Below are 16,739 nucleotides of genomic sequence, written 5' to 3' on the forward strand. Positions count from 1 at the left end.
ACAATGCCTGAAGCCCATTTCTGGTGTCCCCCGCCGTGATATTGCTGGAATATTGCTAAAAGCGTCGTAAAACCAATCTCACTCACTCACTCATTAGACTAATTATATCATCATATCATCAACATGGATCTGTGACAACATGTTACATACCCCCAGACATATACCTCTCATTCAATTCCTTTATCTCTAGTGTTTCTCGATCTTGAAAATGTACCACCATATATCATGATTATCAATAAGTCTTAACACAATCAGGGTAGGGACTTTCTATATATTCAGTTTGGGGGTAAGGCGATTAGGCAAGAAGTGGTTACTAATTGTGCTCCTCTCCTTTCTGGTCTGTTACGATGTGCTTACAAGTCAAAATGTCTGCTCGAATTGGCAAAATCAGAAGAAGGATGTCTGGCAATGACGTCCATTTAACACTTACGTATATCGGTAAACTGATATTGTTCAATATTTGTCAACTAGGCAGTTCCTTTGGATGATATTTTATGTTTCAATTGATGCAATGTCGTCAAAAAGTTTCGAATAGTTGTGTATCGGTACGTTCTTTTCCATTTATTCCTTGCACGGAATAAAGTATACAACATCAATTAAATTGGGAATATATTTGCTTGTGAAAATTCCTGTGTTTGATAAGGCATTATGATATTCATAGAAGGAAAATCCTGCTTGACACAAATGAATATCAAAATTAATATTAATTCATTTTGTAAGTTTCCAGAATGTTCCTAAAGATAGCATCATTTAGCTATAATAGCACAGTAATTATCGCAAAAAAAAGATGTTTGAAAGAAGCTTAATACTTGGCAGTGAATCATTAATGTGTGTACTATGCTTAACAAAATTCCCTTACTCACTATTCATCACTCAAATAAGTCCTGCATGGGGCTTAATTCTGTAAATAGAAACATACAAAGATTGAGCATTGCGTGTTTGTTTAACAAGAAAAAAAATATCGACTAAAAGGACTCCTTTCAGAAAGACAACAAAGTGGCGATGCTGATTTATGATTTAGGCACAAATGTTTTCTTATTTTTTGGAAAGATGTACATCTGCTTCGCTAAAATGTAATGCAATGTAGTATTTAGCCAGCTGAAGTAGACATAGTAGCTGTAGGCATTAAAATTACGAGAAAATTCATATTGTTGGTAGTAGAGTTCTACATTTATGCCCTGTTTTTGTGCATTTATGTGAAGTTTGACGTTGATAAACATGTACATTTGGACACATACCCACAACATGCCATTTGCATATTTCGTGGAATAAATGGAATCGTAGGGTAACATTGTGATGTATGCGACATTCAACAGTACTCAATTTGAATCAAAGAATGGCCTGTAGCTTGGTAATAAAATCTGGATCTTCAGAAAGACGAAAATAAGTTTTAACCTGTAAAAAATAAGCACCTTGTTTGCTATTCGTGAATATAAACAGGGCTGATGTTTTCTCTTGTAAATATGGAAACATGATATACCTTAAATATGATAACAACTGTCGTTTTACAATTTGCTTATTGGTTAATACATTGTTTTGAAAGCTACTAGATAGTTTTTCATAAACGTTTCCGATATGATGCATCAGGACAAATGCATTTCCTTAGGAATATATTTACAAAAACATGTCCATGCCTAGCAATATCAAGTTAAGACATTCAAATCCGCAGTTGGAAATCATGTTAGACCTATTGCGTTGCAGGGACGTGGACATACTTAATCAAAATGTATCAGCAATTCCGTACAGAACAAACACCTGAATAAATTGCAGTGAAGCTCCAGATTCAATGAACAGTCGGTGGATAGTCAGTGGGCGGATAATTTCCTTTCAAGTGAAACATGCACTAGCAGTTTATAGTAGCCCATACTACGATCAAGTATGACTACTGTAGCATTGTGAAAGAAGACTCCTTGAAGGAATACAGACAAATGGTAGTGTCTACTGCGTAGGGTTTGGGATAAAGTGCTGAATGATTAACAAGCTTATCAGATACGTTAAGTTAAAAGGAAAAGTGTGCTGATATGGATATTTGTACACCCAATTATCACTGCAATCAGGGCCAGTGAAAGATATAAAATGTGTTTAGTATAGAAAGGTGACACCCTGTCTAATGTGTTGATAAGATTGCCTTCACGCAATAGTTCGATAAATAGCTGGGGCGTATCACTTTCGAACGATCAGACATCGGGAAGGTAGCCCTTTTAGTATTGTGTATAATTCATGATTTGATGTGAAAATTCCATCTCGGATATGATGTGATATATGACAACAGCTATAATATACATTAGAACAATCCATACAGCGCACGGCAACGTAACGATTTTCAGTTGGGGCATATTCTCTAAAATAATATACTGTATGTTCAACAGACTAGAAAGTTTCACGTCATAAGCAGATTTCCTCAGGGATGAGCAACTCCAATTGTGAATGATATATCCATAAATGTCTAACATTCATTAATCAAATAATGTACAGACATATTTATTAGGGTTACATGGGATTTAGGGCTTTGGGGGGATATATCTTTCAGATTCAGCTAATCACATTAAGTAATCCCACTGACGTTGTGTAATGCAATGTCTCATAGTAAATCAAATGGCAGATAATTTGATGGAATCATCTCTTCACTGTTGTATTGTGCACCTTGGCAAAAGCAATCTACGACACCACTTGTTCATCGTTTATACGCAAACATGCTGGTCATGCGTCCAGATGAAGCTAATATAGAGTTGCGGCTTAGTAATTAGATTTCTTGCTGGGGTATTAAAAGTTCTAAATTAAAAGGTCTGGTACTTGAATTCACACGAAAGTTCTAATCAAATGTGACAGCTTTACAACTACATGCATGTAATGTATCGATAGGTATAAATAAATATTTAATTCCTGGACAAGCTCTTGCGAATCTATTTACCATGTTCGTAACCCTGAGGCATACGATTCTAGAGAGATGTCACTTTGCATAAAACATTCTTTCAAAACACTGATTCTTTATCATTGCAGGAACATTATTTTTTCTTGTTCATATAACATGCCTTGGAATGTCATATATATTACACACGAATAATCATTCATTGTCATTTTTCAAGTAATAAGGGTCGTTAGATGTCTGTAAATGACACTCATACAAAGCAAATGGTTAAACAACTTTTCGAAATATGTGGAGTTTTCCGTAGTTCGAGTGTGGTAATATTTTACGTTACCCTTGATCATACCTGAACCCACTTGTACAACACGATCTTAACACTAAGACTATCTCAAATCTCAATTATACGACCGGAGCGCTATGCTGATGGTCGCTTTGTCCTAGTGGGCCTTAACGTCAATCTGTTTATCGAGTTTATACAGGAAATGAGATAATGCCTTTCCAAAGTATCTTCTTGAGTAAAATGTTGAACAAGATATAGACGAACCAAACATGACACAATGACTCTATTGTGTTGTGCAATCCCAATTGACGTGTGACATTGAAATAATTTACGCTTAGATTAATATGCCCATTCAGGGGTTCCACTTATAGAGCAGAGACAAGGACATGATGAACCTTCATTTATACGAGACTGTGTTTATTTACTACAAGAATGTTCGCTGTAGAGGGATCATCTGATAGATCTATAGCTAGTTGATATCGGAGATCTGTACCTTGTCACGAAGACACTGTTGTGCTACTGCCAAATAGGGCAAAATGAAAATAGCACTATCAGTAACATACTGTAATAGAAATGGCAGTTTGAATCACTTACAGTGCTTCACTTGTGTATGGCTTGAATCTATCGATTCATTTATACCAAAATTGCTTGAAATTTGTCATTGATCGGGTGTGTCGTAATTGAATAAATACATCTTTTCCAGATATCAATATAATTATAAACTTATATAATGGCAACTTCTCTCTTGAGTATCTGCCGAAACATTCCACTAGGCGTAAAATGCAAAATAGGTGTGAAAATAATATTAATTATTCTTTCTCTCGTCTCCACAAAGTGTAAAAACATGTCTTATCAAAACATAACCAGAAGTCGACAGAGACCGTTGTGTAGGTGTTTGTTTGGAGACATAAAACACCAGCTAACAGTCTCATGTCGCGATATCCCCAGTAATGCGAAAGGCCATATGTCAGGAAACAAAATGTTACGAATCAAAATCAGCCTGACATTTTGGTAAGTGGGACACTTTCTAATTGGAAACTGTTCCTACAGACCTATCCCAGAGGTCCCCAAGTAGACATCTATCTTCCCACCAGTATATCAATACTTTACATAGACTGATTAAATACCATTATCTATCACAACTGGATGACAGGATTTCTAGTTATAATGACCCTTGAGTGTTTCGACGCGAGTATGAAGATAATTTTCTGTAATATAAATATTTATTTTTAATGGGGCCTTCGACTATAGTAAAAATTAATGATGTTGAAGTTAAAAAAGTTATTTTTTCCACTGCTGGAAAGAAACAGTGCAATTACTGTTTCTGCTATGTATCACTCGCGGAAGAATGACGTAATCAAGGTTTCCTAAGATCTTAGGTTACATTCACCTATCCCTATGATAGACATTATACTATACCGTAGAGGTATTATCTGATGAAGACAGTGACAGTTTAATAATAAGAAGCAACACTGGTGTAAGAAATTGCATCAATCTGACTCTTTCAAAAGCTAGGAAAATTGAAAACTGACATTCTCGATAGATGAGACACATTTGTACATAAAAGGGTAAATAAATACCACATTGTAATAATATTTGTTTTATACTCAATCCAATTTAAAATGATTTGCCCGGAATACAGTAAAATAATGAAATATTTACCCCAGTTCTTTGTAATTAGGCCCCCTCATGAAAAGTTCCTGATCCCAATACAAACTGATGGTGATGATAATCTCCTATTCAAACAATCTCTATTATTGTGTCATATATTTCAGAAGAGAACAATTCGTTGCACTCATTGCAACCTGTATGACAATTTGAACATGATGTACACTCGGCCGTTAGCCACACACACGCATACTCTCTCTCTCACTTTAACTGAAAAGTGAAGGGTATCATTCGCTATATTTTCTTTGCTAACATTTGCTGAACCAGTTTGAATATTGTTGAAGCTGATTGGGTGATTCATTATAATGTGAAATCGTACCAGTTGATTCCAGTCACCGCAGGTGATTGTCTCCGTGTACATATATACCGAAGCGCAAAAGAAACGTCGCCCCATGTAACATTGCATGAAAAGTTGTCATTTGAATATCTGGGTAATTTTTGTCAAAGTTTCTAAAATTTAACATTACCTTGTAAGGAAAAATTAAATTTGATGATAAAATACCTTAAAGCAGATGACAATAAAACCGATCGCCGAACGCATGCACGTGAGTTCCGTGCAAATTGAAATGCACATGCGTTCGCCCATTTCTTGCCTTACAAAGATCCACCCAGATCGGATATCATTCATTCGTTATTGAATTGCTACCACTCGCCAAAATTGACAAGATATCAGAGACACCAAGTCCTTGGACGATTGCAAGGTGGACAAACCGCCCGGCAAGTAGCCAATGCATTTCAAGTCCACGTAAGGACCATATACAGGCTCCAGCAACGGTACCAGAGCACCAACGCCACTGATGACCGCCCAAGTAGTGAAAGACCAAGGGTCACCACCCAACGTCAGGATCGTCAAATTGTGCGACAGCATCTTCAAGATCGCTTTGTTACTGCTGCGGAAACTGCTCGACAGACCATGGGGACACAGCAGCGACACATTAGTGCGGACACCGTGCGTCGACGATTGACGAGCAGGCACCTCCACTGTCATAGGCCACACCGAGGACCCATCCTGACACCACGTCATCGCCGTAACCGTCTTCAGTGGGCAACAGCCCTAGCATTGGCGCCACCAGCAGTGGAGAAGAGACGTCTTCTCAGACGAGAGCCGTTACTGTATCTCAACAGCAGATGGAAGAGGGAGAGTCTGGCGACGCCGTGAGGAACGTTATTCGAATGCTTGTGTTGTTGAGAGAGACTTGTGAGGTGGTCCGAGCATCATGGTGTGGGTGTGTAATTGGTCTTGCACAGAGGGTCAGCCATGTGGTCTTCCAGAACATCGGTCCAGGGAGATGCAATCATGTCACAGCAGCTCGGTACATTGATCAAGTCTGGGGACCACACGCCATACCTCATTTTGCACGTCGCCGCAACCATGATTTTCAGCAAGATAACGCCCGTACCCACACTGCGAGAGCAGGAAGAGACTTCCTCCAGCAGAATGGCATCAGATCCATGCAATGGCCTGTCCTCAGTCCCGATTAAGATACACCTGTAGGACGAGATTCAAAGACGGTTGAATGACGTTCGACCAAGGCCGACAACTGCAGCTGAACCGCGTCAGGCGTACCTCATAGTGTGCGCTCAAGTGCCTTTATCCTTCATCAACCGCCTCATCATTTCCAGGTATCGACGTTGCACGGCAGTCATCAATGCACATGGCGGACACACAAGATACTGACCTGTGATGCCATTTTCTCAGAGACTGGTGTTGTGTTTCACTTTAAAAACATTTGACACTTTAATTTCAAACTTGATGATCACTTTTGCCAAGTTTGATCTTTTTGATATGTCTCAAAGTATGTTTACATTGTTTGGACAAATAAGGTTTCTCATATATCTATCCGTAGTGACGCCTCTTTTGCGGTTCAGTATAGTTTAGGAATAGGAAATTGACGAGTTACCTTTGCTTTAATTCAGATAAAATTACAATCAATTCATGTTTGCGTCTGTTATTGAGAGGATAGCTATGAGAGAGTTACAACACGCCTAGGAAACATGTTAAGGGCACCGTGTCCTAAGAAATCGATGGTGAAGGCGGTGTCCACAGGATGATATTTCGTGTTAATGATGTTGCAAATACATGACGTTGTGTGCGGTCTAGTGTACACACTATTAATGCAAATACGTCGTTTAAGGTCGATTATGTGCGACATATAGATAACATTAAGTAACTCAACAGGAAGAATATTCTTGAAAGGGAAACACCAGTAAATTGTAACAAATAGGGTGGTGTCACATTTCCAATTATTGGAATTTCTAACTATTTTAACCTTTGAAGTTTCAAATGAATGTGTCCCTTCGTAGTAAACCCTCATGAAATGGGCATATATCGCGTGTTTCCCCACTAATCACATTCAGTTATCACAATAACTCGCATGCTAAAGTTTGTACTGTTGCATGAGACGATTCCCTGGGCAAGATGGAAATGCGTGACAATTTCGCGAACTCCTGTTGTCATCATCTTAACTATTACCTGGTTATACGTGAGAGTGGGGTCCTGAATATGTTATTTTGTGTTTGATTATTGTCAGCTGTATAACAGCGTCATGTACTACTCAAAACAAACCAGTGGTTGATATGATAAGCATCGTCCCATGTCGTAAGGCAACAATGACGCACAGTCAGACAAGTCACGAATCCCGAGCCTGATAACCAGATCATTTTATTGTGTTTTGTGACGAAGAGAAGCTATAATTCTAAACCGCATCCGCTTAGCACAGTACATCTTGCAATCTCATCCCCTGAACACCACTTGACGTTTTAATTCATTTTGTTATTGAGTGTCTATGTAATCTATACGGCATTGCCATTCTACTGCAAACAGTGACAGCTTATAAGAACTGCTGCCACTTAACGTTAAAAAAATGTACATGTATGTGACAAAGGTTCCAATACTCCCGATAATGTAACAATGTGGCGTCTGGGGGATGTAAATGTTGAACAAATAGTGTGGATTTCAGTCACCTTTTGTCTGTGGAGAGTTCTATAACAAAGCAAATAGTGTTAACATTAACGAGGTCAAATATGAGATCACATGATAATCACGCCTGAGGAACGTGTTTCCGGACAATAACTTCGTCAAATGTTGTGAATTGAAGGAAAGTCATATATTTAGGAGATAAACACAGTATGTTTATCTCCATTCTACCATGACTAAATAAAATGCGAACTCTTTGGCGTTAGCAAATATACTGAGTGAAATGGCATGGGTTGAGTTCAGTGTTTTGAGTGGGTTATCGATCTGAATAACAGAATCACCGAACAAAATATGGTGCTGTATATACTGAAGCAGTTTGTTTACACCGTAATACTTAACTCGAACATATGACAGGTATTGAAAGCATATAAGCACGGCAACTTGGTAAGCGAACATGAGGTGGGCATCCCTTAAGAAAACAAAGCAAGCTTTGCAAGGCTTTCGCTCTACATCGCGCGTCACCATTATGGCGTCATATCGCTCATTGTGACGTCACAGTCGTATATAGAAAAGCGCCACAATTCCAAGCTCTCTGTTGTCTCCACAACGTAAATACATTCCCTTTGTTGATTTCTGTCGTGTTTTTCTGCACGAAATGTATTGCCACACATCCTTTGAATATTGTAGTAACCGCATCTGTGCATTTTGTAACCTGTAATTGTAAATATAATTATTTAAATATGCCTACCGACAATGACTGAAAATAGTATATTCTATGAATATTAGCTTCCGCGGTGATGCGGCCGTCAAACCAGCTGTTTCAATCAGAGGAGGTTTATTGTGATTTAATAGCCTCTGATTGACCAATCAGAATCGAGTAAATTCCAAATTTATGTTAGAATTACATGTAACCACAGGTCCATTCGATAACTCAATAACACTGAGACAAATGTCATACATGTATGACCATGACTGACGATGGTTTCCTGTTGATAAATGGTTACTTTTTAAATACCACACTGTAATATGACACGATGTAAGTTATCCATCCTGCACAAAAATTTAACTGAATTAACACAATGGCAAAATGATCCATAAATTAAGGTGAACGTAAAAACAGTCAGTTAATATTGTGTAATGCCGCTTTCGGATGTATTAAAGCACAAGGGCGAGGAAACCAAGATTGGTTTACACATCACACTATTGGGGAAATCAAACTCAAGCAAACGATTGAACCAAGAAGCTACCATATCGACCCTCATTTTCTGCATCTTCTCGATTGGGGATATCATAAAAGAGCTTCACACAGTGTAACAGTTTTGGGTATCGAACCCAGGCCAAGCGAACGCTTTAACCACTTGGATACCAATACGTCCAATATACCTAAACATGTGCCCTCGAGGAAATGTCAATGAAACAAAATTGCATAGTCAGCAAACCCCCGGTGTATCGTTACGACTTAGATTTATGCATAAGGCATGAACATGTGATCTGATTAGGAACCTAGCTATAAAGTCGCTCAGTCATGCAAAGCACTGACATCTCTCTCAAAGCCATACCATTAGTGAGGAGACATACTTTCTGTACATTCATTTGTAACATATTGCGCTGGGGAGGAATGTCAACATTTGCAAAACAGATTTGATTTGATTTCATTGTAGGGGGACAGGTTACACGAATTGCGTTTGTAACACAAAAATGAATCAACGATTTAAACATTTGGTTGAGTCGTTTTCTATTGAAATGCATTACGTAACTGACAAATAATGTGTCTGACATAATGTTCTGTAAATTAAAGAAAGCACGGTGGCTGCAAACGAGTGAACGAATGTCGAATAGGGTAGTGAGTTATATGACCTCGTGTTACAAGTTTCTCTTCCAAATATATATAAATTGTCAGTTCAAGAGAATATGTTACCTTTGACTTCTTATATATTGACGAATCAAACATGGCCGTTGTGTGACAGATGGCGATCTCTATTGACTTAAAGCCCCTTTGTGGGTTGTGTTGGTGACCTCTAACCCTTAATTTGCACTGATCGATCAAAACTGACCTGTAGCTCCATATGACGAATTAATTCCCATTGGCATTTGCCGATTCACTTCTGTCCGGACCTCTATGACCAGATGCGTAACTACATACTCTGTGCATATATATCTTGTGTGTTATGCGATACCTTCACGCAATATCTATTGCGATGATACATATGCTCTTCACAAAAAGAAACGCAATAAGGATATTTTTGGCCATAAAAGCAAATTTAGCGGACCAAGAGGTGCAAAATGAAAAGGTTTAATGTATTATAGTGCCAGTGACAAATTTCCCGGATCAAAATGATCACAACAAGGACATGCAAACCATTAGTCGGGAAACACGTACGATTCTGAAAAAAACCCCGCACTCAGTGCATTAACAAAAGGGCAAAGGAGCTGCACGTACTGCACATGCAGCAGCACTATGGACCGTATAAATGAGCAGGGTTTTTGATTGCCTGACATCTGCGTTAATCGAACAGTGACAGTTCAACAACATGCCAAGATTAACAGAAGTGCAAAGAAAAAACGTCATAGGCCGCTTGCGGGTAGGGGAATCAAGGTTTTAGGTTTTCAATGTAGCGCCCAGCACCATCACAAGACAATGTGATCGGTTTCAACAGCATGGGTCAATACGTGATCGGCCAAGAGTAACCACCCCCGCCCACGATCGCTACATCCGACTGCGCTACTTACGTGACAGGACGGCCACAGCCACCTCAATCGCATCCCAATTACCCGGACTGCGCAGAATCTCCGACCAGTCCGTATGAAACCGTTTAAGAGCAGCAAGTCTACGTCCTGTTCGACGCGTCATATTGAGTCGACAACATCGTCAATAACGACTGCAATAGTGTCGTGAACGCAGTGTATGGCCTCAACTGCGATGGAGAGATGTCTGGTTCAGCGATGAATCATGATTTCTCCTCCGTCGAGGGGATGGAAGTACACGGGTCTACAGACGTTGGTGAGAACGTTACGCCGGAAACTGCGTACAGGAAGTGGACAGGTTTGGTGGGGGTAGCGATATGATGAAGGCGGCTATCTGTCATCATGGCAGGACAGGTTTGGTCCATATCCAGGGCAATCTTACGGCTCAACGATACATCAACGAAATACTCCTAGTACACGTCCTCCCAATTGCAGCCAATGGCAACGGTGTATTCCAACAGGGCAACGCTCGACTGCATACAGTACGGTTTGAAATAACTGCACGTTATCGGTTGGTCCTACTGTGTCGATTTCATTGAGTGAGTTTGTGAGTGAGTGAGTATGGTTTTACGCCGCTTTTAGCAATATTCCAGCAATATCACTGTGGGGGACATCAGAAATGGGCTTCCCATCTAGTACCCATGTGGGGATCGAACCCGGGTCTTCGGCGTGACGAGCGAACGCTTTAACCACCAGCCTACCCCACCGCCCCCTGGATGTCATTGAGATCAGGTTCCCAGTACAGTTTGCTTGTAATGAGGATCGAATGTTTACAATGTGTGACCAGGCTGATTTTGTGTCATCGTAGCCCGACGGCATGTAAGGTTGCTCATGCTATAACCTACGGCTGAAGTTTGTACAGGCCATGGACCACCGCTGAATTCACTCTGTTAAGTGTAAACTCTGGTAAGTACGTCTCTGTGATCTAGTGGATAGAGCGTCTGCCCGAGAGCGGAAGGTCGTGGGTTCAATCCCCGGTCGCGTCAACCAGTAATCTCTATCTGAGTGGGTCATTCATGATAAAACTGCGGCATGGTACAAGCGCACGCACGCACGCACGCACGCACGCACGCACGCACGCACGCACGCACGCACGCACGCACACGAAGTTCTGGGTTAGAAGAATAGGTTTTCATGATTAGCAACCCATGCTAGAATATTGCTGAGTGCGGCGTAGAACAACAAACAAAACAACGTCTATATAAGTGCAATAATCTTGAATTCGACGATAAACCCTATTTCACCTCACCCTTCGAGGTGTTGAAGTTAGTAGTCGGTTATCGTATATCCTCCATTAAAAACACATGTATGACGAGAAGGTACATTACGGTTTGACAGCATTAGGTGGGTTGTTCATTTTTAACATTTACGGTACATACACCATGTGCGTACTTAAATGATGAGACGTTACGCCCACCGGTTTATTTGCGACGGAGAGGAGCCTGCTGTACTCTGCGAGGACACTACTAATGGAACCACCATCAACTAGAACCAAATTAATTTTACCGAGTGCCATTTCTTCTGTATTCTATTTTGCCTAGGAGTCCGACTGTCTGCAACGTAATCAAAACTAATGCAATTTTGATATGTCACGAATTAAAAGATCATCTGGTATCGTTATTGATCTATTTACCATGATACCGTTATATATATGTACATCGAATAAAATGGGAAGAAAAAACATGAAAAGTCGAATTCTACATGTGCAACATGTTACCTTTCATTAGTTTTCCTAAATATTTTTTCGAAACGTCTCGTGGAAATGTATTGTGTTTTTTTTCATATTTGCTGTGAATGCCGCTACATTCTAGCTATGTGACTTCAGTATGTAAATACTTGTTGATTGCGTGACAACGTACATGTACCCGACGGCGTGGGATTTTGCAAGATAAATCAATCACTTGTGTGTCTTGTCTAGCTGGACTCGATTATTTACTTGCCGCCGCCATACAAAAACATCTTTCAATTGTTGATACACGATACTACGTACAAAATGTACGTCACTGCATGTAACAGCGATATTCTGTCATATGTGTTTGATTTAACCAATGTTATCAGCCTACATCTACCAAAGCGGCATTATTGGGTTAGTGTAAACTTAACTTATATTCATAGACATGGTCCACGATTTCGAAGAAATGTACATACAACATAGTGTCAAATTATCTTTTACGTGCGGTTCTCATAATTTAGGAGACACATATCATCGCTCATTGGGAACTTAGGACGGGATGGTCGAGTGGTCTGCAAGCAACGTGCCGAGCAGAGTAGCTTTCCTTAGCCGAATCACGATCCGCTGTTATGGGTTCGAATCCCATCTGAACCATAACCGTGATATGCATTACATTAGACTTTCCTATCATTAAAGTTGAAACGACGTCGTATAACTGAAATACTGACAGTGTACATTGTGGCGTTGAATTCGCTTTCTGGTGACACGTGATGCTGGGGATCGACGGAAATTACATTAACATAACCGTAAAGAATAATATCCAAAATACGTTTCTCTCTGACGAACATGTCAGTTCGCCATGATCTAAACGTATGTGTATTGAAATGTGTACATCATGAAGTCACGGAGTGCTGCCGTTGACCATAAAGCGTTAACGTTTTTTGTACATTGTCGGCACGTTTTAGCCCTATGCACCTGAAATGAAGCCATTGGAATGGGCAGTTCTGGTTGTCAAATCCATCAACACTCTCGTCATCGTCATCATATGGCACTTTGATGGTTGATTTTTGCTTTTGTATAGGGATATATCTTCAAGGCATCTCCTACTTATCTGTTGTTCAGTTGGAGACATTGGCGTATATGTTACATCCTATCTGTGCAACTGCCCATTGCATAATTTAAAGAGACGCAATGTGCAAACAATTATATGCTCATAGCATGCCATGAGCAAGAGTTGTGAATGTAAAATAATTCTACAAATATTTCACAATATGGGCAACCAGCTTGCTCATTTCACTCAATGGGCAGGTACATGTTCTGCCCAAAGCACGCGATTGAAATTGGTATTGTTATAATAGTTTGTTTTTAATAAAGTCAACATTATCATAAAGTGAGTAAACTGTAATAAATAACAACCAAACAAATATGTGAGCTTAAGAAACTGTATGTTCTAAATATCACATCACCGCTTAGTTGAGTCACAGTTTGCACAGGATGTGTGGCTATGGCATGCACAATTGCATCTCAACCACGATTTCAAACAGGAGCACCTATTTGTCAGGCAGTTGCTTCTGCATCGGCACCGGTGGCACTCTGTGCTCTCACGTTTTCACGTACAGATAATGTTGTTTCAGGGACATCTGCAGGTTTCAGTCCAGAATATCTTACAAACTCAAACTGATTTCTTGCTTGTCGCCCACTTATTGTTCCCTTATGAATTTGTCTTAGCTGCTTCATGCACTGATGAATCATTTTTGCTCATGGGAAAATTGATCTCAGTTCATCCCCACAGCAAGCACAAACAACAACACCATCCGGTGAAGCACCAAAGAATGTATGGCTTAGCCATACACCGCTTGGTCTATACATAAAATCATCATGCACTTTACTCATCCGACTCAGATACAGTTCTCTGGTATGACTCTTATGACCCCGACCCCACTTGATGTTCTTGTGCCACACTCCCAGTCCTAACTTGACCCCACTACATGGCATCTGCCTTATCCCTCGTTAGTTGTTCAACATTAAAAACATGTTGTGCAGTCACCCATCACAAATTGCCTGGCAATGTTCCAGAAGTTCATTTTAGGCATACCATGGCACTGTTCATCTTTAAGATCAGACATGATTTGTGCGAAGTCTCTGTCAATGGAGCAGTGGGCTGCCAACACCTTTCCACTCGTTTCTGCAACATGCAATCACCCAGGTTACTGGCAATCACGCCACGAGGACTACATGGTGCACATGCATTTCTGAGAGAAATCCCTTACATCCTGCTTCAAAGCGAAAAGCCGCACGCTTATTCCTAGCCAATGTATGTCACTTGTCATATTTAAACATGTCGGTAAGATACATTCGCTGTCGCAGGATCACTCGGGGTACATGGGGTTATATGCGTCCCGCGTTAGGTTTTATACCACTCGGGGTGCATGGGGTTACATGCGTCCCTCTTTAGGTTTTATACCACTCGGGGTACATGGAGTTATATGCGTCCCTCTTTAGGTTTTATACCACTCGGGGTACATGGGGTTATATGGGTCACTCTTTAGGTTTTATACCACTCGGGGTACATGGGGTTATATGCGTCCCTCTTTAGGTTTTATACCACTCGGGGTACATGGGGTTATATGCGTCCCTCTTTAGGTTTTATACCACTCGGGGTACATGGGGTTATATGCGTCCCTCTTTAGGTTTTATACCACTCGGGGTACATGGGGTTATATGCGTCCCTCTTTAGGTTTTATACCACTCGGGGTACATGGGGTTATATGCGTCCCTCTTTAGGTTTTATACCACTCGGGGTACATGGGGTTATATGCGTCCCTCTTTAGGTTTTATACCACTCGGGGTACATGGGGTTATATGCGTCCCTCTTTAGGTTTTATACCACTCGGGGTACATGCATATGGGGTTACAATTTACAATTCCACACAAGACAGATATCCACTAAGAGATATATATCAAAAGATACTTTAGTTCGTACAGATACGAGGCGAATTGTTATATGATAGTTTCTCACGTGTGTTGATCAAGATTATAAGCAAATTCTGTTTCAGCCCCAAATAAGAATGATCACATATCTGTTTCGTCTTGCATTTTGAAATCAACATATTTTTTAACGTCAGTCAAGTCAATGAGAGAAGAAAAAACGCATTTCTTTCTGATATAAGAGCTTCACAATGTAAAATAATGTGGCTGTCATAGTCGAAAGCATGCCAATTACAGAGCATGTACTCTTTCGAAAGTTCATTGCATGATGAGACTTTCACACAAAGTTGTAAAGCAGGTTGATATTCCGGGTACAGAACAGCTCATTGCCAAAGTACATCGTATGTTAATTTCATATGAATTCTCTTATATCGGGACATGCTTGCGTTATTTCATACATTTGTGAGCCATAATTGTTCTTCGTATTTGCATATTGTTCCACATGATTTCTTCATTTTATTTGAAGGAGGGAAGGTACCGTACTAAGTATGATGATACTCCATCACATTAAACATATTGCGTGCCTATATAACAATATAATTACCATAATGCTAATTGTGAAAAAAAAAACTGGAATCAGGCTAAATGTAAATTCAACTTACTCTATAGCTGATATTAGACAGAGGTCATTATGTAGAATGCATCCTGTGACCTTCGCCCATCCATACGTGGACGCGTGAACTGGTTAACATAATCAAAGTCATGTGTGAGCGCCTTCCTTGATAACAAAATAGTCTATAATGTTGTTTGTTGGTACCTTCAGCCAACGTGTTGACATCGGGTGAGCAATCCCTCTTTGGCGCTTCGTATGGATCAACATCACCAACCAAACGAATCGCGACGCAGCATCAATCAATAAGAACCATGTGAGACAGAGGTTTAATTGGCTGGTTGAAAGGTTATGTCTCGCTTTGATGAGCTGAATTACCGCTTCTCAAGACTATACAGGTTAATAGAACTCATCTGCTATTTAGGCGTGCAGACAAATCATGTTTATGGTGTTTTGTTCACGGATGTGTGAAAAGTGTTATAATGGAGTTCTCCCCCTTAGATCATACGCCTGGAGTTTCTCAAGCCTGTTCAAATATGAGGTCTGTTCAACGTCGGTCGGCTTTCACGCGGGAAATGCAGAAAACAGCATTTCATATGCACACTGCCAACAAAAGCAGGTTTTCAAATACCCGGAAATCAAATGAAAACTGGGTATGGTAGTGTTGGACATACTTCTCCTTTTTGCGATCTGTGATGATGATTCATATAATTTTAACAGCTATTTTGCGTTGTACGCCCAATAGAATCTGTTTCGGCAGATAATCGAGTATGGTTATTCTCTGGCGCTGATGTTTGTAATGTTTTTTTATTATCAACACTTTGTCATGAGTTGCAGTGAGGTGTCTCTGAAGTAGGAAATCGTGTTGAGAAACTAACAGTGTCAGCATGACATCAACAATAATAGACTGTGATAACGGTGAGCTTATCTGTGGGCGTAAGATCAGTGCTATACGCGTCCTTCGCGAGGATTACATGGCTGAGCCTGAGACATGGGGTTGATGAAGGTTGGTTGGTTTGTTTGTTGTTTAACGCCGCACTCAGCAATATTACA

General features: G+C 40.1%; 1 protein-coding gene across 2 annotated transcripts in view; it reads left to right on the forward strand.

Annotated features, from left to right (window-relative positions):
- The window catches only part of LOC139472487 (unconventional myosin-Id-like), a 260,458-nt gene extending 254,431 nt beyond the window's left edge, over nucleotides 1-6,027 (forward strand). For both annotated transcript variants that reach the window (XR_011653888.1, XR_011653889.1), the window contains one exon: nucleotides 6,018-6,027. The gene's annotated coding sequence lies outside the window, so the exon portion shown is untranslated. The remainder of the gene's footprint in view (nucleotides 1-6,017) is intronic.
- The last annotated feature ends 10,712 nt before the right edge of the window (nucleotides 6,028-16,739 follow it).

This window comes from Haliotis cracherodii, unplaced genomic scaffold, assembly GCF_022045235.1.
Source record: "Haliotis cracherodii isolate W230 unplaced genomic scaffold, xgHalCrac1.p SCAF_1, whole genome shotgun sequence".
NCBI classification, from domain to species: Eukaryota; Metazoa; Mollusca; class Gastropoda; order Lepetellida; family Haliotidae; genus Haliotis; species Haliotis cracherodii.